This window comes from Bombina bombina, chromosome 2, assembly GCF_027579735.1.
Source record: "Bombina bombina isolate aBomBom1 chromosome 2, aBomBom1.pri, whole genome shotgun sequence".
In the NCBI taxonomy this organism is placed as follows: domain Eukaryota; kingdom Metazoa; phylum Chordata; class Amphibia; order Anura; family Bombinatoridae; genus Bombina; species Bombina bombina.
The window spans coordinates 55,503,674-55,529,618 of NC_069500.1; the positions used below are offsets into that span (position 1 = coordinate 55,503,674).

General features: G+C 36.3%; 1 protein-coding gene across 2 annotated transcripts in view; it reads left to right on the top strand.

Moving 5' to 3' along the window:
* The window catches only part of SETBP1 (SET binding protein 1), a 283,742-nt gene that overhangs the window by 17,343 nt on the left and 240,454 nt on the right, over positions 1-25,945 (top strand). For both annotated transcript variants that reach the window (XM_053701056.1, XM_053701055.1), the window contains exon 2: positions 20,516-21,143. The gene's annotated coding sequence lies outside the window, so the exon portion shown is untranslated. The remainder of the gene's footprint in view (positions 1-20,515; positions 21,144-25,945) is intronic.

The window sequence follows — 25,945 nt, forward strand, 5'->3', positions numbered from 1 at the left end:
AAGGATTCCCTTGGGACAAGGTTAAGATTCCTAGGATTCTATCCTTCCTTCAAGAAGGATTGGAAAAAGGATTATCTGCTAGTTCCCTGAAGGGACAGATTTCTGCCTTGTCGGTATTACTTCACAAAAAGCTGGCAGCTGTGCCAGATGTTCAAGCCTTTGTTCAGGCTCTGGTTAGAATCAAGCCTGTTTACAAACCTTTGACTCCTCCTTGGAGTCTCAATTTAGTTCTTTCGGTTCTTCAGGGGGTTCCGTTTGAACCCTTACATTCCGTTGATATTAAGTTATTATCTTGGAAAGTTTTGTTTTTAGTTGCGATTTCTTCTGCTAGAAGAGTCTCAGAATTATCTGCTCTGCAGTGTTCTCCTCCTTATCTGGTGTTTCATGCAGATAAGGTGGTTTTACGTACTAAACCTGGTTTTCTTCCAAAAGTTGTTTCTAACAAAAACATTAACCAGGAGATTATCGTACCTTCTCTGTGTCCAAAACCAGTTTCAAAGAAGGAACGTTTGTTGCACAATTTGGATGTTGTTCGCGCTCTAAAATTCTATTTAGATGCTACAAAGGATTTTAGACAAACATCTTCCTTGTTTGTTGTTTATTCAGGTAAAAGGAGAGGTCAAAAAGCAACTTCTACCTCTCTCTCTTTTTGGATTAAAAGCATCATCAGATTGGCTTACGAGACTGCCGGACGGCAGCCTCCCGAAAGAATCACAGCTCATTCCACTAGGGCTGTGGCTTCCACATGGGCCTTCAAGAACGAGGCTTCTGTTGATCAGATATGTAGGGCAGCGACTTGGTCTTCACTGCACACTTTTACCAAATTTTACAAGTTTGATACTTTTGCTTCTTCTGAGGCTATTTTTGGGAGAAAGGTTTTGCAAGCCGTGGTGCCTTCCATTTAGGTGACCTGATTTGCTCCCTCCCTTCATCCGTGTCCTAAAGCTTTGGTATTGGTTCCCACAAGTAAGGATGACGCCGTGGACCGGACACACCTATGTTGGAGAAAACAGAATTTATGTTTACCTGATAAATTTCTTTCTCCAACGGTGTGTCCGGTCCACGGCCCGCCCTGGTTTTTTAATCAGGTCTGATAATTTATTTTCTTTAACTACAGTCACCACGGTACCATATGGTTTCTCCTATGCAAATATTCCTCCTTAACGTCGGTCGAATGACTGGGGTAGGCGGAGCCTAGGAGGGATCATGTGACCAGCTTTGCTGGGCTCTTTGCCATTTCCTGTTGGGGAAGAGAATATCCCACAAGTAAGGATGACGCCGTGGACCGGACACACCGTTGGAGAAAGAAATGTATCAGGTAAACATAAATTCTGTTTTTCATATGCAGCGGAGGGGTGAATGTCTAGTCTTCATGTTTCAATTCTTCTTCTTCAATTCTTCATATGCAGCAGAGGGGTGAATGTCTAGTCTTCATGTTTCAATTCTTCTTCTTCTTCAATTCTTCATATGCAGCAGAGGGGTGAATGTCTAGTCTTCATGTTTCAATTCTTCTTCTTCTTCTTCAATTCTTCATATGCAGCGGAGGGGTGAATGTCTAGTCTTCATGTTTCAATTCTTCTTCTTCAATTCTTCATATGCAGCGGAGGGGTGAATGTCTAGTCTTCATGTTTCAATTCTTCTTCTTCAATTCTTCATATGCAGCAGAGGGGTGAATGTCTAGTCTTCATGTTTCAATTCTTCTTCTTCAATTCTTCATATGCAGCGGAGGGGTGAATGTCTAGTCTTCATGTTTCAATTCTTCTTCTTCTTCTTCTTCAATTCTTCATATGCAGCAGAGGGGTGAATGTCTAGTCTTCATGTTTCAATTCTTCTTCTTCTTCTATTCTTCATATGCAGCGGAGGGGGTGAATGTCTAGTCTTCATGTTTCAATTCTTCTTCTTCTTCTTCTTCTTCAATTCTTCATATGCAGCAGAGGGGTGAATGTCTAGTCTTCATGTTTCAATTCTTCTTCTTCTTCAATTCTTCATATGCAGCAGAGGGGTGAATGTCTAGTCTTCATGTTTCAATTCTTCTTCTTCTTCAATTCTTCATATGCAGCAGAGGGGTGAATGTCTAGTCTTCATGTTTCAATTCTTCTTCTTCTTCTTCTTCTTCTTCAATTCTTCATATGCAGCGGAGGGGTGAATGTCTAGTCTTCATGTTTCAATTCTTCTTCTTCTTCTTCTATTCTTCATATGCAGCAGAGGGGTGAATGTCTAGTCTTCATGTTTCAATTCTTCTTCTTCTTCTTCTTCTTCTTCTTCTTCTTCTTCTTCTTCTTCTTCTTCTTCTTCTTCTTCTTCTTCTTCTTCTTCTTCTTCTTCTTCTTCTTCTTCTTCTTCTTCTTCTTCTTCTTCTTCTTCTTCTTCTTCTTCTTCTTCTTCTTCTTCTTCTTCTTCTTCTTCTTCTTCTTCTTCTTCTTCTTCTTCTTCTTCTTCTTCTTCTTCTTCTTCTTCTTCTTCTTCTTCTTCTTCTTCTTCTTCTTCTTCTTCTTCTTCTTCTTCTTCTTCTTCTTCTTCTTCTTCTTCTTCTTCTTCTTCTTCTTCTTCTTCTTCTTCTTCTTCTTCTTCTTCTTCTTCTTCTTCTTCTTCTTCTTCTTCTTCTTCTTCTTCTTCTTCTTCTTCTTCTTCTTCTTCTTCTTCTTCTTCTTCTTCTTCTTCTTCTTCTTCTTCTTCTTCTTCTTCTTCTTCTTCTTCTTCTTCTTCTTCTTCTTCTTCTTCTTCTTCTTCTTCTTCTTCTTCTTCTTCTTCTTCTTCTTCTTCTTCTTCTTCTTCTTCTTCTTCTTCTTCTTCTTCTTCTTCTTCTTCTTCTTCTTCTTCTTCTTCTTCTTCTTCTTCTTCTTCTTCTTCTTCTTCTTCTTCTTCTTCTTCTTCTTCTTCTTCTTCTTCTTCTTCTTCTTCTTCTTCTTCTTCTTCTTCTTCTTCTTCTTCTTCTTCTTCTTCTTCTTCTTCTTCTTCTTCTTCTTCTTCTTCTTCTTCTTCTTCTTCTTCTTCTTCTTCTTCTTCTTCTTCTTCTTCTTCTTCTTCTTCTTCTTCTTCTTCTTCTTCTTCTTCTTCTTCTTCTTCTTCTTCTTCTTCTTCTTCTTCTTCTTCTTCTTCTTCTTCTTCTTCTTCTTCTTCTTCTTCTTCTTCTTCTTCTTCTTCTTCTTCTTCTTCTTCTTCTATTCTTCTTCAATTCTTCTTCTTCTTGTTTCAATTCTTCTTCAATTCTTCTTCTTCTTCTTCTTCTTCTTCTTGTTTCAATTCTTCTTCAATTCTTCTTCTTCTTCTTCTTCTTCTTCTTCTTTCAATTCTTCTTCAATTCTTCTTCTTCTTCTTCTTCTTCTTCTTGTTTCAATTCTTCTTCAATTCTTCTTCTTCTTCTTCTTCTTCTTCTTCTTTCAATTCTTCTTCAATTCTTCTTCTTCTTCTTCTTCTTCTTCTTCTTTCAATTCTTCTTCTTCTTTCAATTCTTCTTCTTCTTTCAATTCTTCTTCTTCTTTCAATTCTTCTTCTTCTTCTTCTTCTTCTTCTTTCAATTCTTCTTTCAATTCTTCTTCAATTCTTCTTCTTCTTCTTCTTCTTCTTCTTCTTCTTCTTCTTCTTCTTCTTCTTCTTGTTTCAATTCTTCTTCTTCTTCTTCTTGTTTCAATTCTTCTTCTTCTTCTTCTTCTTCTTCTTCTTCTTCTTCTTCTTCTTCTTGTTTCAATTCTTCTTCTTCTTCTTCTTGTTTCAATTCTTCTTCTTCTTCTTCTTCTTCTTCTTCTTCTTCTTCTTCTTCTTCTTCTTCTTCTTCTTCTTCTTCTTCTTCTTCTTCTTCTTCTTCTTCTTCTTCTTCTTCTTCTTCTTCTTCTTCTTGTTTCAATTCTTCTTCAATTCTTCTTCTTCTTCTTCTTCTTCTTCTTCTTCTTGTTTCAATTCTTCTTCAATTCTTCTTCTTCTTCTTCTTGTTTCAATTCTTCTTCAATTCTTCTTCTTCTTCTTCTTCTTCTTCTTCTTGTTTCAATTCTTCTTCAATTCTTCTTCTTCTTCTTCTTCTTCTTCTTCTTGTTTCAATTCTTCTTCAATTCTTCTTCTTCTTCTTCTTCTTCTTCTTCTTGTTTCAATTCTTCTTCAATTCTTCTTCTTCTTCTTCTTCTTCTTCTTCTTGTTTTCAATTCTTCTTCAATTCTTCTTCTTCTTCTTCTTCTTCTTCTTCTTCTTCTTGTTTCAATTCTTCTTCAATTCTTCTTCTTCTTCTTCTTCTTGTTTCAATTCTTTTTCAATTCTTCTTCAATTCTTCTTCTTCTTCTTCTTCTTCTTCTTGTTTCAATTCTTCTTCAATTCTTCTTCTTCTTCTTCTTCTTGTTTCAATTCTTCTTCAATTCTTCTTCTTCTTCTTCTTCTTCTTCTTGTTTCAATTCTTCTTCAATTCTTCTTCTTCTTCTTCTTCTTCTTCTTGTTTCAATTCTCTTCAATTCTTCTTCTTCTTCTTCTTGTTTCAATTCTTCTTCTTCTTCTTCTTCTTCTTCTTGTTTCAATTCTTCTTCTTCAATTCTTCTTCTTCTTCTTGTTTCAATTCTTCTTCAATTCTTCTTCTTCTTCTTGTTTCAATTCTTCTTCAATTCTTCTTCTTCTTCTTGTTTCAATTCTTCTTCAATTCTTCATATGCAGCAGAGGGGTGAATGTCTAGTCTTCATGTTTTCCCAGCCCCTTTCACTGGGTGTTACAGACTAACCTTATCAACAGTGCTAAACTGGGAGCTTCTAAGTAAGTTTTATGCTGGATTTTTAGATCAGAATCTGTGCATATTCTTCTTTATATTAGTGACTCTTACATACAGTTATATGAAAATTGGTGTATACTGTCCCTTTAAAATGACATACTCTGAATCATGAAAGTTGAATTTTTTTTCTTTTATGTCCCTTTTTAATACTATATATTCACATGTACAGCTTTGTTTTGGGTGTTCTGTTAGGTACTTTATATAAAGTTTTTCTCATGTGCTACAATAACATAAGGAGTCACAAATGTATGACATTTCAGAAGATGTTTTAATGCAGGGAAGGTATAATCTTATATCCCTTACTTCTCCTGTGTGGAAACATTTGCACAAAAATAGAGCACGACAACTATCGGCAAGGGAAGAGCGGAGCTTTTGTTGAACACATAAATATCAGTAGCGTGCCCCTGGAGAATGTGCACCTGCAGCTATTAATACATTGGTGTTTATAACCTGGTAATGCAGGGCTTGACAAATCCTGGTAACCAGGGAGCCAAAGCTCCTAGAATTTTACATTTGGCTCCTAAACGTATGGATTACTTAAAGGGACACTCAGGCTTTATTAAATTTTCATGATTCAGATAGAGCATGTAATTTTAAACAACTTTGCAATTTACTTCCATTAAAAAAAATGTGCACAGTCTTTTATATTTAAACTTTTTTGAGTCACCAGCTCCTACTGAGCATGTGCAAGAACTCAGACTATACGTATATGCATTTGTGATTGGCTGATTGCTATCACATGGTACAGGGGGAGTGGAAATATACATAACTTTAAAATGTGTTAGAAAAGAATCTACTACTCATTTGAAATTCAGAGTAAATGCTATTGTATTGTCTTGTTATCTTGCATTTGCTAATTATGCAAATCTACTGTGTTTACTGGTCCTTTAACATATTTACAACTAAATTATACATTTTTAGAACTCTATATTGGCTACTAAAATAAAATGTCTAATTTGCAGTCACTAAGGTGCCTAAGTTTAATAGAAAATGGCTCTATAGTATATTTCCCTCTTCAATTTAAATTACTGCACATTTGTATACAACAGTTAGGTAATTGTACATGGTAAAACAAATTGCAATATACTTTCAAGGACACAAAACATTTTCAGTTATTTGTTTCAGTATGTAAACAACTAATTTTAAAAAATGCATCTACATATTATTGATTTGAATACATAATTCTGTCTAATATTTATTTATTGTTTATAGTACCATTTTAAAGGCTTCATTTCTATAGTTTAGAAATGTAGACTTGTGCTTAAAGGGACATAAACCCCAATTTTTTTTATTTTATGATTCAGATAGAGCATGTGATTTAAACAACTTTCCAATTTACTTCTATTATCTAATTTGTTTTGTTCCTCTGGATATCCTTTGTTGGAAAGGATACCTAGGTAGACTCCGGAGCTGCTGATTGGTGGTTGCATATATATGCCTCATATTACTGTCTCACTAATGCATTAAGCTAGCTATGCTCTATCTGAATCGTTGTAACACACATTTTGGGTTTCATGACCCTTTAATAGTGTACAGTTTGCACCTCTTTGTCAGTCTCCCAGTCTTTTATTCTTAACAACCACAGATATAACCTGTACATCGACGGTTGTTCCCATACCCCCATAGACGAACCGGAAATAACGTAGGTCTTGACAATGTCGGCAAAACCGCGCTATATCTGGACACCTCCAGAAGTGAGGTACCTCTGCAAGTTGTACAGGATACGTCACTTGTTAAAGGGTTAAATAAGACTTATAATCTTGGGCTTGTTACCAGGATACACTTAATGTCAGTTAGCTAGATGGGCACATTGCATCACCATGATTTTAGTTTGTTCTTAGGCAGGCAAACAATAAAATGCTGTTACACAGTACAGTTTATATTAATGAAACATAAGTCACATGCCAAGTACAATCACATTTAAAGATGTAAATGTAGCTGATATCTAGAGTGGCAGAATTACTTAGGTTATGAGAAATTTGTATTTATGGGCAGAACTAACTAAAGAAGGGCTTGCCAAATTTATATCCTGCTATGTAGAGTAATCTAAAAAAAATAGGTGCCAGGGGTAAAACTAGGAGCTATAGGTTCCAGAATTTGTCAAGCCTTTCTCTAAAGTGATAACCTCTGATTGTTTGTTGATTTCTGAATTCCTCTTTAAAGGGATATAGTGACTTCAGTTGTGTATTTCTGGGATATTTATTGGTTTAACCCACTGGTTTTCAAACTTATTCTCGTGCCTCACTAACAGGCCAGATTTTCCGGGTTACCTTGGGTGAGAGCAGGTAAATTAGTCATGGTTACTAATCAGCTGATTAATTCACCTGTTCTCCAGTTCAGATGTCCTCAAATTGTGTCCTGAGGACAGGTTTGAAAAGCAGGGCATTTAACCCATTAGCAGGAGTTAAACAAAACGTTAGAACGTTTTGTATTCCTCTTTTTCTTGTATATAACAAAGTCTATTTTCTTTTTGCAGTTGTATGTTCCGTTATCATATGTAGATATGCTTCTTCTGTCTCTATGTTTTTGAATCTAGTTTCCCCTAACATTACAGACCGACAAAGGTCTCTAACTTTCAAATGGTAGAATGAATTTCCCTTGACAATCGCGCTATAGTTCAAATGTTTCTTTAGAACAAATTTTAACATTCATAAATCAAATGTAATATTTGTATATTTAAGTTTAACATTTAAATGGTGATTCCTAAATGCATTTTAATAGGGACATAAAACCTAAAAAATTATTTTTTTCATGATTCAGAAAGAATGAACAATTTTAATCAACTTTCCAATTTACTTCTATCGTCAAATTTTCTTGTTATCCTTTGTTGAAAAGCAAGCATGTAAGCTCTGGAGAATAGTGCTTCTGGCATGTGCATGCTACCTACCTAGATATCTCTTCAACAAAGAATAAAATGAGAACAAAGCACATTTGATAATAGAAGTAAATTTGAGTTGTCTTTCCCTTTAAGTCTGTGGGCCTGAACATTTGAATAATAGTAATTGGAAGGTTTTTAATGCTTGTTTGTTCAACAAACATTCATTTTAGTCATATTATTCTTTACTAAGCATATCAGGTCTTTGTTAACCCCTTAACGACCAACGACGTATGGGGTACGTCCTGCAAAAAAATGCAGTTAATGACCAAGGACGTACCCCGTACGTTGTTGGTCTTTGAAAGCAGTGGAAGCGATCCTGATCACTTCCAACTGCTTTCATGTTCTAGCAGTGATGCCTCGATATTGAACTCTTATTTTAGTACTGGCAGACTTACTGCCAGTACTTAAGATGGCGGGGACAATTGTGGGGTGGGGGAGGGAAGAGAGCTGTTTGGGAGGGATCAGGGGGTGTGATGTGTCATGTGGGAGATTGATACCTACACTAAAGCTAAAATTAACCCTACAAGCTCCCTAATTAACCCCTTCAATGCTGGGCATTATACACGTGTGGTGCGCAACGGCATTTAGCTGCCTTCTAATTACCAAAAAGCAAAGCCAAAGCCATATATGTCTGCTATTTCTGAACAAAGGGGATCCCAGAGAAGCTTTTACAACAATTTATGCCATAATTGCACAAGCTGTTTGTAAATAATTTCAGTGAGAAACCTAAAATTGTGAAAAATGTAACGCTTTTTTTTTATTTGTTCGCATTTGGCAGTGAAATGGTGGCATGAAATATACCAAAATGGACCTAGATCAATACTTTGGGTTGTCTACTACATTATACTAAAGCTAAAATTAACCCTACAAGCTCCCTAATTAACCCCTTCAATGCTGGGCATAATACACGTGTGGTGCGCAGTGGCATTTAGCGGCCTTCTAAATACCAAAAAGCAATGCCAAAGCCATATATGTCTGCTATTTCTGAACAAAGGGGATCCCAGAGAAGCATTTACAACCATTTATGCCATAATTGCACAAGTTGTTTGTAAATAATTTCAGTGAGAAACCTAAAGTTTGTGAAGCAATTTGTGAAAAAGTGAACAATTTTTTTTATTTGATCGCATTTGGTAGTGAAATGGTTGCATGAAATATACTAAAATGGGCCTAGATCAATACTTTGGGGATGTCTTCTAAAAAAATATATACATGTCAAGGGATATTCAGGTTTTCCTGAAAGATATCAGTGTCCCAATGTAACTAGCGCTAATTTGAAAAAAAGTGGTTTGGAAATAGCAAAGTGCTACTTGTATTTATTTCCCTATAACTTGCAAAAAAACAAAGAACATGTAAACATTGGTATTTCTAAACTCAGGACAAAATTTAGAAACTATTTAGCATGGGTGTTTTTTGGTGGTTTGTAGATGTGTAACAGATTTTGGGGTTCAAAGTTAGAAAAGTGTGTTGTTTTTTTTTTCATTTTTTCCTCATATTTTATAATTTTTTTTTTTATAGTAAATTATAAGATATGATGAAAATAATGGTATCTTTAGAAAGTCCATTTAATGGCGAGAAAAACTGTATATAATATGTGTGTGTACAGTAAATGAGTAAGAGGAAAATTACAGCTAAACACAAACACTGCCGAAATGTAAAATAGCCTTGGTCCCAAATGGACAGAAAATGGAAAAGTGCTGTGGTCCTTAAGGGGTTAAAGGGACATTCCAGTCTAAACGTAATTGCACACAGATGAATTACATCTTTTAATAGAAACATATTTGCAATATATATGTATTGGCAAAAATGCTTCTAGTAAAAGTTAACAGCTTTTTTTTTCTGCACGTGCTGTGAAGCCTAGCTAGATATTCTCAGATGCACCCAGCATTTTAAATACTGCAGTTGCTTAGAGCACCAGTGGGGCTTGTATCATGTCATAACCAGATGGTTCAAGCACCTTAGGCTCTCTGAGCATACTTAAATACACTTTTGACACAGCTATAGCTTTTATTAGAAGCATTTTTGCTATTACATGTATATTAAACAAATTCTTCTATTCAAAACTTTAATGGATCCATGTGGATTCCAATTTTGGCTGGAAAGTCCCCTTTTAATAAGACAGTGCAATCAATATGTGTTTAATAATGTAGAACTTTACTATTAGGCTAATGTATTTGTCCTATGTTTGTGCGCTTATAAGCTGCAAAGGGTCAGCTGACATATTCTTCTGTTTTTCCTGGTTCTCTGCTAGCGACGTTTCTAAAGAGTTGTTCTACCTGGCAACCTTTGTGATGGCAAACCATAAGTTATTGTAAATGGAAACGGCTTCTAGTTAATCATTTACAAAGTTATTTTCAACACATTTCAGAGCATGAGCTTGGTTGACAATAGTTCATGTGAGCATTAATTGCACAACATGGCAGACATCCAAATATTAACTAGTTAAGCAAACTGCAGTGTTCCGGTTGAGGGACATCGCAAGATGGCATTCCACTCTCTTTGGGTTTTTTATTTTCTTCTGAAAATTCATTTCAAAGATGCTGATGACTCGTGACCTCTTTAAAAAAGAAAAAATATATATTTCCTTGCAAACCAGATTAATCTGGCTGTACTTTCAGTTTTACTAACTTCATTGTTAGTTTTTCGCTTTTGTTTTCAGTTATCTGTATTAAAGGGACACTCAGGTTAAATTAAAATTACATGCTGTATCTGAATCATGAAAATTTTAAACAACTTTCCAATTTACTTCCATTAAAAAAAATGTGCACAGTCTTTTATATTTACACTTTTTGAGTCACCAGATCCTACTGAGCATGTGCAAGAATTCACAGACTATACGTATATGCATTTGTGATTGGCTGATTGCTATCACATGGTACAAAGGGGAGTGGAAATATACATAACTTTGAAATTTGTTATAAAAAAATCTACTACTTATTTGAAGTTCAGACTAAGTGCTATTGCCATTGTCTGTTATCTTGCATTTGTTGATTATGCAAATCTAATGTGTTGATTGGTCCTTTAATGCATCAAAGTAAAGACTAATGATTTTCAGTCTGTCACATTTTTATTTATATATATGTGTGTGTGTGTGTGTGTATGTATATATATATATATATGTATATGTGTGTGTGTATATGTGTATATATATATATATATATGTGTATATGTATGTATGTATGTATATATATATATATATATATATATATATATATGTGTATGTGTGTATATATATTATTATATATATATATATATATATATATATATATATATATATTTATATATATATATATATATATATATATAATGTATGTGTATAGAGAGAACAATTTTTGTATTTGAGATATTTTATTTTTCTCATTAAACCCCCCCATGCATAATTAGCACTGCAATACCTAATTATTAGTGTATAGAAAAGGGTAACGAGCAGGTCTACTCTTTCTACTCGGCCCATTTTAATGAGCATGTCCTTGGAACAATAGGTGATGATTTTAGTGACAAAAAAAATGTTTTTGAATACAAAAATAAAATTGAAGGAATAATTTTGCATACATTAGAGTTGATCACAATCATTTAGAAAAAAAAACTGCAAAAATCCCCATTGACTTTTTAAAGTTTCTTACATGATTCAGAGCATAAATGTAGCCACCTATCAGCAAGTGCTACCCATGTCCTGACCAAAAATGGTCTGGCTCCTAAACTTACATTCCTGCCTTTTCCAAGATACCAAGAGAATGAAGAAAATTGATAATAGGAGTAAATTAGAAAGTTGCTTAAAATTGCTTGCTCTATCTGAACCATGAAAGAAAAACAATTTGGGTTTAGTATCCCCTTAAGGAGAAACATATTTTGCAGTACAGTGTCCATTTTAAATTGTGCTTGTTGCACTTCTTTCAGAAAGGGCCGGGCCGCCATCATACTTAAAGGGACAGTATTAAAGGGACATGAAACCCAAATTTCTGTTCTTTCATGATTTAGAAAGAGCACGTCATTTTAAACGGCTTTCTAATTTACTTCTATTTTCTTATTTGCTTCATTCTCTTGATATTCGTTGCTTAACAGCATATCTAGATAGGCCCAGCAGCTGCTGATTGGTGGCTGCACATAGACTCCGCATGTTATTGGCTCACCTATTTGTGCTGCTATTTCTTCAACAAAGGCTATCTAAAGAATGAAGTAAGATAATAGAAGTAAATTGGAAAGTTGTTAAATTGTATTCTCCATCTGAATAATGAAATACATTTTGGGGTTAGTGTTCCTTTTAAGTATAATGTAATGCTCTTGACCATACAACATTGTACAGTGGTCGGTTAGCTCACAGCACAAGCTTGTTTTTTAATCTGTTGTTTTTATTGTCCAAAGTGAAAGTAAATCCTAGCGTTGTACAAACGCTAGGATTGACTATTGAAACAAATAAAGGGGACTTTCATTCATGAAGTATAAGATAGTTCATGTAGAAAGCTCCTTTATTTGTTTCAACCAATCGGTGTTCTTAGCTTCTACAGCAGCCCACGGCTAAAAAATTTTTTTGCTAAGAGGTGACGCTTTCACCTCTTAGCCAATAGTGCAGTAAATCCGCTTGGCGCCCATGGGAGCTGGATTTACCGCACGGGCTATTGGCTTAGAGGTGAAAACGTCACCTCTTAGCCAAGACATTTTTAAGCCGTGCGCTGCTGTAGGAGCTAAGAGCGGCAATCGTTTGAATCAAATAAAGGAGCTTTCTACATGAAGTATCTTATACTTCATGAATGAAAGTGCCCTTTATTTGTTTCAATAGTCATTCCGAGCGTTTGTACAACACTAGGATTTACTTTCACTTTAACTAGTGACATAGATTCCAACAGGTTTTTTGCAAAACCTTGTAAATTATGCTAAAAGAATGACCGCAACTATATAATTTTCTAATTGTAAGAGCTGGATGACCTTTTAAGGGCAACCCTGCTACAATATATTTTTTGTACTGGGATTTAACAATGTGAGAACTGCAATACATGCACTGAATTCTAAAATATAACTGTCGATAGCCTTTTTGTCTGCACACTCCAAGCCCAGATTGGATCCTCCAGTAAGACAAGTGGTGGGTGGAGTTTGACTATTGAAAAAATAATTGCAGCAAACAAGATGATTGGGTTTCATGTTCCTTAAACATTTTTAAAACCAAAGTTCGTCTTTCATGATTCACAATGACCATATCATTTTAAAACAACTTTCCAATGTGGCTTCTATTATACAATTTACTTCATTTTCTTGGTATCCTTTTGTAAAGGCAGTAATGCTCTACTGGGATCGAGCTGAACACAGTTGAACCAATGACAAGAGGCATTTAATTGCAGCCGACCAATCAGCAGCTAGCTACCAGTAATCTATTGCTGCCCCTGAGGACTACCTAGTATTGTTTTCAACTAAGGATACCAAGACAATGAAGCAAATTAAATAATAGAAGTCAATTTGAAAGTTGTTTACAATTTGCATGCTCTAACTCAAGAAAGAGAAAATGTTTGTTTCATGTCCCTTTAAAACTTTGCTGATTAGGTTATTATATAGCAGGCTCGACAAACCCAGGAGCCAGGGAGTCACTGGCTCCTAGAATTTTACTCCTGGGCCTAACTACATTTTTTAACAGATTTGTCAACCACTGTTATATAGCAAGAAACCTAATTGCATTTACTGTCCCTTTTAAGCACCTTGACAATCAACTACACCTGAAATTTAGCTTGGGGAAATCCCAACTTATATTGTACATACAATATATGTATGTGTAATAATACAGTGTGTGTGTGTGTGTATGTATGTATATATTTATGTGTGTTATGCATGTATATATTTATGTGTGTGTATGTATGTATATATTTGTGTGTGTGTGTATGCATGTATATTTGTGGTGTGTGTGTATATATGCATGTATATTGTGTGTGTGTCTGTGTGTATGTATGCATGTATGTATAATTTCTGTGTATGTATGTATATATTTGTGTGTGTATGCATGTATGTATATTTCTGTGTATGTGTGTATGTATGTATGCATGTATATTTCTGTGTATATATGCATGTATAGTTGTATGTATATTTGTATGTGTGTGTGTGTGTATGTATATTTGTGTATTTGTGTGTTTGTGTATGGTATAGTTGTATGTATGTATGTACAGTATCTCAACAAAAGTCAGTACACACCCTCACATTTTTGTAATATTTTATTATATCTTTTCATGTGACAACACTAAAAAAATGACACTTTGCTACAATGTAAGTAGGTGAGTGTACAGCCTGTATAACAGTGTAAATTTGCTGTCCCCTTAAAATAACTCACACACAGGCCATTAATGTCTAACTATTGGCATTAAAAGTGAGTACACCCTAAGTGGAAATGTCCAAATTGGGCCCAAAGTGTCTAACATCCACCAGGTGTCCCGGAAAATAATGGTGAACCACACAAAATAAATAGAGACCTTTGCGCTCCCCCAACTTCATTTGAGGATGCCCCACAAATGCTCAATAGGGTTTAGGTCTGGAGACATGTTTGGCCTGTCCATCACCTTTACCCTCAGCTTCTTTAGCAAGGCAGTGGTCGTCTTTGAGGTGTGTTTTGGGGTCGTTATCATGGTTGGGAATTCTGCCCTGCTGCCCAGTCTCTGAAGGGGAGGGGATCATGCTGTCCTTCAGTATGTCACAGTACAGTTGGCATTCATGGTTCCCTCAATGAACTGTAGCTCCCCAGTGCCGACTGCACTAATGCAGGCCCAGACCATGACACTCCCACCACCATGCTTGACTGTAGGCAAGACACACTTGTCTTTGTACTCCTCACCTGGTTGCCGCCACACACGCTTTGCAGGCTTTCTTGTGCATCATCTTTAGAAGAGGCTTCCTTCTGGGACGATAGCCATGCAGACCAATTTAATGCAGTGTGCGGCGTATGGTCTGAGCACTGATAAGGCTGACCCCCCCACCCCTTCAACTTCTGCATCAATCTGGCAGCACTAATATGTCTATTTCCCAAAGACAACCTCTGGATATGACGCTGAGCATGTGCACTTAACTTCTTTGGTCAACCATGGCGAGGCCTGTTCTGCGTGGAACCTGTCCTGTTAAACCGCTGTATGGTCTTGCCCACCGGTGCTGCAGGCTCAGTTTCAGGGTCTTGGCAATCTTCTTATAGCGCTCCTAATTTTTAAACAGATTTGTCGAGCACCTGGCCTAGACCATCTTTATGTAGAGCAACAATTATTTTTTTCAGATCCTCAGAGAGTTCTTTGCCATAAGGTGCCTGTTGAACTTCCAGTGACCAGTATGAGAGAGTGTGATAACACCAAACTTAACACACCTGCTCCCCATTCACACCTGAGACCTTGTAACACCTAATGAGTCACATGACACCGGGGAGGAGAAGAATGGCTAATTGTGCTGTGTGTTGAGTTATTTGAGGGGACAGCACATTTTCACTGTTATACAGGCTGTACACTAACTACTTTACATTGTAGCCAAAGTGTCATTTTCTTCAGTGTTGTCACAGTTAAAAGTAGTGATGTCGCGAATAGTTTTCGCCGGTGAATAGTTCCCGGTGAACATAGCATGTTCGCGTTCGCCGCAGCGGGCGAACATAGGCGATGTTCGATCGCCCCCTATCTTCATCATTGAGTAATCTTTGACCCTTTACCTCACAGTCAGCAGACACATTACAGCCAATCAGCGGCAGACACTCCCTCCCAGACCCTCCCACCTCCTGGACAGCATCCATTTTAGATTCATTTGGAAGATGCATTCTTAGTGAGAGGAGGGACAGTGAAGCTGCTGCTGATTATAATAGGGAAATTGATAGCTAGGCTAAGTGTATCAGTGTCCACTACTGTCACCTGAAGGACTCATCTGATCTCTGCTGTAAGGACAGCACACCAAAAAGCCCTTTTAGGGCTAGAACATCAGTCTGTTTGTTTTTTCCTGTGTAATCTAATTGCAGTTGCCCTGCCTGCCAGCCACTTGCCCAGTGCCACCACTCATATCTGGTTGTAACAGTAGTAGTAAATTTAAAAAAAAAAAAAAAAAATTTTTGACTGTGAAACATCAGTCTGCCTAGGGTAATCTAATTGCAGTTGCCTGCCTGCCAGTGTGTGTGACAGGCTCACCAGCGTATACTGGGGCCCACTTGCCCAGTGCCCACCACTCATATCTTGTTTAAGACAATTTATTAATGTTAGGTGATTTATGCCCTTTATGGATTAAAACCAGACTCTGCATCAACTATGTAATTTTCCCATGGGGTGTTTTGCCCATGGATCTCCCCCTCCGGCATGCCACAGTCCAGGTGTTAGTCCCCTTGAAACAACTTTCCCATCACTATTGTGGCCAGAAAGAGTCCCTGTGGGTTTTAAAATTCGCCTGCCCCATTGAGGTCAATGGGGTCTCACCGGTTCACCATTTCGGCGAACTTTTGCGGGAGTTCGCGTTCGCGAACCCAAATTTTTAGGTTTTGTGACATCACTAATTAAAAGATATATAAATATATTACAAAAATGTGAGGGGGTACTCACTTTTTTGAGATACTGTATGTATATGTGTGTGTATGTATGTGTGTATGTATATTTGTGTATGTATTTATGTATAATTTTTATCCACTTCTGAGCTTCATTCGAAGTTTGATTCCTTGTCCACGCCTCCATTAGGAATTTTAATCCTTGTTCTCCATTTGGAGTCTCCCTGTGCCTGTATATCTTGAGCTTGATTTGAATCTCCTAGAGTATATGAGTACACTCTTCCACTTGCTCTTACCTGTAAATTGTTTATAGGACTTCACTATATATATTTTTCCCCCGTTTCCTGAGGTATCCTCGGACCCACAACAATACCAGCTACATCTGGACTTAATATATACTTTTGCACACTATCACATTGTTTTTGTGTTTATTTTATTGTGTTTTATTATATATATATATTATATATATATATATATTTGTCCTGTTTGTGTTAAAATACATAAATATATATACAGTGTGTGTAAGTGTGTGTGTTATAATACATTAAATATATATATGTGTGTGTTTGTGTGTGTTATAATACATAAATATATATACTGTGTGTGTGGGTGTATAAATATATATAATATTATTTATATATATATATATATATATATATATATATATATATATATATATATATAATATATATATATATATCTATATTATTGTATGGGGTAGTGTGTGTAATAATAAATAAATACATATATATATACAGTTTATGTGTGTGGTGTATATATATATAATATATACTATATATATATATATACTATATATATATATATATATATATATTACTCCAAATTTGTCGAGCCTTTCTGAAATGTCATATTTTACAACAGTGCATATTACATTTTGGGCTTTCGAGCAACATTGTTTGTTTGTTGTATATATCTGCTGAACACAGTAGTAAACTTTGCTTTTCACACAATGTTCTGTAATGTACATTGAGATGAAAATATTGTATAGATGTAACAACATTAGACTTTTAATATTCCTGTCTGAATTGTTTTGCCAAAAATCATGAATAGTTGAGCTTGCAGGTGTTCGTTATTCATTTATGGGAACAGTCACTGTTGTACAATTATATCACCAGGCATATCCTTATTTATTTAATTAAAAACAAAAGTTATTTTCAATGTAGCTGTATGTTCTACTGGATATAGTGTTACATTTACATAAGTTATGGTTATGGATAGCCCCATTTCTCAGAGCCCAATCTATATACAATGAATGAATCAAAATGTGTTTTACTCTTTCTGAGCAACCCAGATTTAATACATTTTTTTAATGAAATTTTTACTATAACCCCAAATATTGCTGTCTTTGTTACTGTATTGTTTAGCTCTTAACCAGCTTGTTTTTTTACCTTTGGCCTAGCAAACCCGCAGATTGTGGTTTTAGTGGTACAACGCACATCTGGATGTTTGGGAAACCGTATTACTTAATAAAGTCCCTATAGCAACCCACATCACTATAGTGATTAAAGGGACCATGAAACCCAAAATATTTCTAACCTTTATATAAAAAAAAAGTGCATATATTTAAAACAACTTTTCCATTTATTTATTTTATTTGCTTTGTTCTCCTGGTTTTCCTTTGTTGAAAAAGAATACCCTAGGTAGGCTTAAAGTTCTACTGGAACTAGCTGGTGATTGGTGGCTGCACATATATACCTCTTGTGATTGGCTCACCTGATGTGTTTAGCTAGCTCTCAATTAAAATATACATTTTAGGTTTCATGTCCCTTGGAACAATAGCTTATCTGTAATATTTGTCTCAAAATACTAAAATTTGAATGTTTTTTTTGTAAATCATATCTTCATTATCATTGAATAAGATATGTACAATTTTATTAGACATAGCCGGAAATGTATTAAGCAATAAGTATTGTTTTTTTTCCAGTATAAATATTAATTTTCATTTAATCTTAAAATCCATACAGTAACCCACAAGACAATTTGTTTAAAGGGACATGAAAACCATTTTTTTTTTCTTTCATGATTCAGATAGAGCATACAGTTTAAAATAACTTTCCAATTTACTTTTATCAAATTTGTGACATTCTCCTTGGTATTCTTTGTTGAAGGAGAAGCAATGCACTACTGGATGCTAGCTGAACACATCAGGTGAACCAATGACAAAAGGCATATATATGTGCAGTCACCTATTAGCAGCTAGCTCCAAGTAGTGCATTGCTGTGCCCTGAGCCTACCCTAGGTATGCCCTTCACAAAGGATACAAAAAATAACAAAGTAACTTTGCTAATATAAGTAAATTGGAAAGTTGTGAAGTTGTTGTGTAAAATTACTTCTCTGTCTGAATCATAAAAGTTAAATTTGTACTCTACTGTCCCTTTTTAAAGAACATTTAATCTTTTATTCTCATAAAATATAATGCATATCTGAGTGACAGTGTGTTCATTGGAATGCGTCCTTCTGTTCGCCAGGAAGCATGTATTTTTTTATTTGGCTGCCTTATATATATTATCATTCTTGGTCAGGAACACACCACTTCGACTTCCTTACAATCTGTGCGATTTGGCAACTCTTGCGTTTTTTGTGACACAGGCAGAATTTCATTTTATTTAACTATGGCAATTAACACGCAGTCACCTCTAAGCAACCTTATCTTTTGTAAGCTTTAACAGTTGTTAAAGGGATACTCAGTCAAAATAAACTTTTATGTTTCAGAAAAAACAAGCAGTTTTAAGACCCTTTCCAATTTACCTTTCCATTCATTAATGTTTTTATATGCACACATTCTGGGGAACAAGATCCTAGTAAACTAGTCTGGTGATTGGCTGATGTCTATCAAATTATACAGGGGTCCGGAAAATGGGAGAAAAAATAAATTTGCCAGAAAAAAAAAATCTACTGCTTATTTGAAGATTCAGAGTAGGTGTTATTGCATTGTCTCTTTATTATGCAGTATTAATTATGCAATTCTACTGCATCTACTGTTTTTTTTAATAACGCTTGTGCCAGAAAAATGTACTGAACACCCAATTTTCTTTAGTTTGACTGTGTTCCTTTTTAGGGACTTATGAAAGTATGTATGTTTGATTATTCATCCTACTATAAAACAAATGTTTACCAACGTTACAAGTGGAATTTGATAGCTACTTTAATATGCCAGAAACTACAGTCTCAGATGTGAAGCAACCTAACTGACTTGTTAGATGTGTGCATTTCTAGGTCATCTATGGAATGCTGCTTGTTAATCAGGTTACATTTAGATTCTATTACTTTAATCCTTTGGCCACTCTTTTTCTATTTTTTGTGGAAAGTTCCATGTCATGCAAGCTAGACTTAAACAGGCAAAGTACTTGAAAATTAATTATTATTTAAAAATATAATAATCCCTTTATTACCCATTCAGCTAGTATTGCATAACCAGCACTGTTATATTAATATATTGTTTTACCTCTATCAATGCCCTGCCCCGGCTGTCCCTTATCTCAGTGCTTGCATTTTAGCCAATCAGTGCTAGTACTTATATAACCATTATCGTTCTCCGCAGGAGTGAGCACAGTATTATCTATATGGCACACATGAACTAGCGCTTTCTAGAGCTTGCGCAAGATTTAAAAAGCACTAAGATAAGAGGCGGCCTCCTAGGGTCTTAGAAACAGGCAACCTTAGAGATTTAAGTTTATTGCTATAACAATTTGGTTATGCAAATATGGAGAATGGGTAGTAAATGTTTTATCTCTCTTTTTAAACAATAAAAATTTCAAGTAGAATGTCCTTTTAAGGTGAATCTTGCCTTCCTAAGATTTGCCATTGATTAGTTTGGTATTGCAGGGCTTGACAAATTCTGGAGCCAAGGCTCTTTGAATTGAACAAATGGCTGATAACTTTTGTCCTCTATCTACATTTCTTTTTTTTATAAAACTACCCTTGTCTGGATGCTAAACAATATGTGACTGGCAACTCATTAGTCTTGTGGGCCTTGTGGTAAGGTTCATTTTCATTATTATAGGTTTCAACCGCTTAGGTATGTTACAGTCATGTTGGCAGCCAGGGGTTGTGCTGACTGTATTGATCGGGTGACCTTGAAATTAACATACATTAATGCTTAAGAAGTAAAGCAGTGTGTGTGTGTGTGTGTTATATGTATATATATATTTATATATATGTGTGTGTATATATATGTATGTGTATATATATATATATATATATATGTGTGTGTGTGTATATATGTATATATATGTTTGTGTATATGTATATATATATATATATATATATATATATATATTATATAGCTCCCTCTCTTATTGGACATCTGGTTTTTTTTTCTCTACAGCTTCACATTTTAACTTTTTTTTTGCTTTTTTTTAATTATAAACAAATGCTTTATGTTTGTAATTATTGTGTTTTTTTTCAGTTTCAGATCTCATTTGGTATCTTCTCGTCTCTGAAACTGGATTACTAGAAGATCAGATTATTTAAATCGTAATCGTTCACTGTGCAGTCCATCTCATTCACTTTTTTGAAAGTTGGTGGGTTTTAGGATTCGCCATCGGAGCAGAGAGAAAACTTAAATAATAATCGGCGAAAAGGGGTTGCGATGGTGAGTTCATGCCGTCTGCTTCAATCGGTAAAACCTGCATCTATCTCTGGTGCCTCCAGGAGAGACATTGATAGCTGCTTCTGGAGCTGCTAAATCCGGACCAGGAAATGGAGAGACTAATGAACCAGAAGAAGAAGATGAGTTAGCTTCAGGAAGAGACGAGGATTCCCAATTCAACGCTGACAGTGAGAAGTGGGGTGACCGGAGATGATTGGAGGAGCAAGAGTTTTCCATCAAGGAGGCCAATTTTACTGAGGGAAGTCTGAAACTAAAGATACAGACCACCAAGCGAGCAAAGAAACCTCCCAAGAATTTGGAGAAACTATATATGTCCTCCAGAGATTAAAATTACTATAAAGCAATCAGGAGAGCAGAAACTCTCCAGTTCTGGAGAAACAACAAAGTTGGAAAAGAAGACGAGCGTGTTCATGCCAAAAAGAAGGTAAGCGACTCCATATGTGTGACTCTGAAATTGTGCTCTGTTGTGTTTGCCTATCCTGAGGTTACCTTATGTGGACAGTAGTTACTTATACATCTGACCATGGCTGGATCTGTTTTTGGTTTTACATTGGCAGTGCTAACTAATGGATGAGTTTATGAGTTTCAGAAGAGTTTTCATAGAAAAATGCAGCTTCGCACTGGTTTTAGTTTTAAAACTTCATTAATATTTTGGGTTTCTATTATTGTTCATATATGATCAATGATTAAAGATAGTTGTTGTATCTCATTATGCAATCACTAGCACATTATTTTGGTTGCCCTGAAATGGTTTATTAAAATCCTATCCCTTTAGTGTGTCTTGAAGATTGGAACACAATATTTAGGGAGGGTTTAGATTATTCATCAGGAAAGCTTCCAATCACCTGTTTAATATTCAAGTAGATCTTGGTTTAAAGAGACTTTCTAACATAGTACTCAGATTTGATAATAAAATCGCTAGAATACTTGTTGCACAAATTATCATTAAATACATTTATGTTTAATTATGCCATTAATTTGTGCCTTTGGATAGCAAAAAATTATATAATATCAGTGTTCTCCCTAGGACCTATTTTTTATGGGTGCATCCACCTGGGTAACATTTTAGCCAATCCTAAAGGACAGTCTAGACAAAATAAATGTTCATGATTTAGATAGGGCAAGCAATTTTAAACAACTTTACCCAATTACTTTTATAATCAACAATTGATTTGTTCTCTTGGTATTCTTGAAAGCTAAACCTAGGGTAGACTGTTTCTGCTTTTATCTAAGCCCTTGAAGGCTGCCTCTTATCTCAGTGCTTTGTGCCAACTTTTTTTTACAGCACTAGTTCATGTGTGCCCATAATATATAACATGCTCACCTCTGTCGAGTTTTTTAGGAGTCAGCACTGATCGTCAAAATAACTGAAATAAGGGGCAGCCTGCAGAGCTTAGATACAAGGTAATCACAGAGGTAAAAAGTGTATTAATATAATAGTGCTGGTTATGTAAAACTGGGAGTGGGTAATTAAAGAATTATCTATCTTTTTAAACAATAAAGACTGTTCCTTTAAGCTAAAATGAGCTAATATTCAAATGTGTTAATATTTTTTGCACAAATTATCATTAAATTAATATGTTAAGTTATGCGATGATTTTATGCTGTGGTTAGCAGAAAATGTATAAAATATTTAAAATTATTTCACCTGCTCCTACCCAGCTACTTTATAATGCCACATGGCTGGCAACATTTTTCTGTGGAGAATACAGATTGTATGAAGCAATTGGTCCCCCAACAGTGCCCTGTTTAGGAGTATTAATAAAAATCATGTGACAGGAGAAAGAGCATTTTGTTATTAAAGTATTAATTTCCCTTTAAAGGAATGAAACAAAATATAAATTAACTAACCAACTAAAGTGGCAATACATATTGGAAACTTGCTCACTGCCAGCTAAGGCATTCTGTGGTTATGACATCTTAATGAGACTTGGTGTTTAACCATTATCCTTTTATTAAACCTCACTGATAGAGTGTTTCTCAAACTTTTTGGTAGGCAAGTACATTGATTTTATTATGTTGTTATTAATATAAAATGTTAAAAAAAATGTTAATAAAAGTCGTGCACCATCGCACTATCTGATAAATTTGATTTGATCTGTCAAATTTGTACTCTATTGACATTCCAAGAGAGACTGCAGCTGGTTAACAAATACAATGCAGGCATAATATGTGTATACTTCAAACACTGGCTGTATCCTGATTTTGGAGCATTATAGGTTGTTACAGAAATGCAAATACTTTGAACGCATCTAAACACATAGTAAAAGAGGCATTTCTGTAACCAAATAGAGCATTTCATTCTACAATAGAATGTCCCATTAATGGTGCTGGAAGGTAGAATTGATCAACATTGATTTTAGTGATATACTTGGTAAAAGGGCAACTCCTAGACTACTCCTTGCCACAATTCTCCAAGTGCCCGCTGGGATACACTTACCACAGACTGAGAAACTAGACCCTTATATGTGTATGTGCTGTTTTAGAAACGTTTGAAAACTTTTTTTATTAATTCCGGTTTTCATCCCAGACACACAGCGTGTTCCTTAATAAGGCAGCGTGTGTTCAACTAATGAGAGGAAGCACACAATATGTTGAAGTGATTCTTCATCCATTTAGGGGAACGTAAAACTCTTCAGCCCACAAAGTAGCCTGTCTGAAATGCTTCAAAACTGCCTCTTGGATTTCTTTAATAAAGCCCATTTAGCTTTAATCCAGTCAGATCAACACTGCATCAGTTGTGCTTGACTCTCAAGGCTGAGTGAAAATGCTTTCGGTCACATGACAGCTGGAAAAAATCCAAAAAGGACCGCCCCTGCAATTTCCCAGGCAGACTGCCTTGTGTTCAGAAAGCCTGAAGGTTAGATTTTGAGATAGTTTTACTAGTTAAAATTATTTAATAAGGTTTATAAGCAAAATAAATATATTTGTTTTTCTTGTGATCTTACTTCAATAATACTTCTTGGGGCTTCAAACAAAACATAAATAAATTTAGATTGTGTTTAATTTCTACTATCCTGATTGGTTAGTAGCATATTTGAGACTTCATCTGTAAAAACTAGTCATTTATGTTTAGCAATTGACCTAATAGAAATGAAATAATAATGAATTAAAAACAAATAAATATGCAGTCTTATGTTAACTGGGCCCTGTAGTCGTTCTCCTTTACTTAGGCCACTTTTTTTATTTTTATACATTTAAAGAGCCCTTTATAGTGCGAACATGAATGATCTAATTGTGTTAGTGCTGCAAAATGATTAAATACATAGTTAAAGGGCTGTTCTGCAGCAGCGGATACAGCCACTGAGCCCATATTATTATTATTATTATTATTATTATTATTATTATATCGGTTATTTGTAGAGCGGCCAACAGATTCCATCAGCAGCAGAAGTCACATAGCTGGGTCGTGCGACTACTGCTCCTGATTGGGTCACTGGCCATTTCTGCTCAGGGCCAATAGCTCTCTGTCGGCTCCCAAGCTATACTTTTAAATATGTGTTTAATCCCTTTTCAGTGGTTAAACACCTAGTTTTGCCAGGGCTCTCTAGTTCTCTAACAAATTAGATCATTTCATTTTTGCAATATAAAGGCCCTTTAAAAACACGTCTTGTGCAAGAGTAGTGCATGCCTGTACCTAGTCCTTGGCTGCTGATTGCAGATTGAAGAAGATGCGACCTCCCAGCTGTCTGGATATTGCAGTATGTCACAGGTTGGGAGATCTGGTCACTGTACCTCATGCAGATACCCCATTATGGCAAGTGTCCCATTTTTTTTCAGGTACTGTCCCTGTTTTCCATGTCCTCATCCTGACTCGCCACAGAGCAACCCAAATCCATGACACACACATCCTGCCTGTAGTGTACCCTGCTGCCTCACCCTACTCCCTGTGGATCAACCCACAAAACACTAGTAAACTACTGCTCAGACGTTCCCCTCATGCTCCTGCTGTGATTCTGCCCACAAAACACCAGTAAGCTACTGCTCGGATGTCCCCCTCACCCTCCTGCTGTGGTTCCGCCCACAAAACTCCAGTAAGCTACCGCTCAGATGTCCCCCTCATCGCTCCTGCTGTGGTTCCGTCCACAAAACACCATTAAGCTACTGCTCAAATGCCCCCCTCATGCTCCTGCTGTGGTTCCACCCACAAAGCACAAGTAATCTACTGCTCAGCAGATTCCCCTCACCTTTGTGCTGTGGTTTCTCTCACAAAACACAAGTAAAGCTAATGCTCAGATGTTCCCCCTCACCCTTCTCATTTGGTTCCACCCCACAAAACACCAGTAAGCTACTGCTCAGACGTCCCCTATTAACTTCCTGCTGTGGTTCCGCCCACAAAACACTACTGCTCAGCGCGTTCCCCTCACCTAGGTGCTGTAGTTTCTCCCACAAAACACCAGTAATCTACTGCATAGATTTTCCCCCCTCACCCTCCTGCTGTGTTTTTCCAAAAAAAAAAACCCACCAGAAATCTAATGCTCAGATGTTCCCCTCACTTTTGTGCTGTAGTTTCTCCCACAAAATACCAGTAATCTACTGCTTAGATGTCCCCCTCAACCTCCTGTTGTGGTTTCTCCCACAAAACACCATTTAGCTACTGCTCAGATGCCCCTTACCTTTGTGCTGTGGTTCCATTGCACAAAATACCAGTAATCTACTGCTCAGATGTCCCCCTCACCCTCCTGCTGTGGTTCTTCCCACAAAACACCAGTAAGCTACTGCTCAGACGTCCCCCTCACCCTCCTCCTTTGGTTCCACCCACAAAACACCAGTAAGCTACTGCTCAGACGTCCCCCATTAACTTCCTGCTGTGTCCGCCCACAAAACACCTACTGCTCAGGCGTTCCCCTCACCTTGGTGCTGTAGTTTCTCCCACAAAACACCAGTAATCTACTGCATAGATTTCCCCCTCACCCTCCTGTTGTGGTTTCTCAAAAAAAAACACCAGAAATCTACTGCTCAGATGTTCCCCTCACCTTCGTGCTGTAGTTTCTCCCACAAAATACCAGTAATCTACTGCTTAGATGTCCCCCTCACCCTCCTGTTGTGGTTTCTCCCACAAAACACCATTAAGATACTGCTCAGATGCCCCCTTACCTTCGTGCTGTGGTTCCATTGCACAAAATACCAGTAATCTACTGCTCAGATGTCCCCCTCACCCTCCTGCTGTGGTTCGTCCCACAAAACACCAGTAAGTTACTGCTCAGACGTCCCCCTCACCCTCCT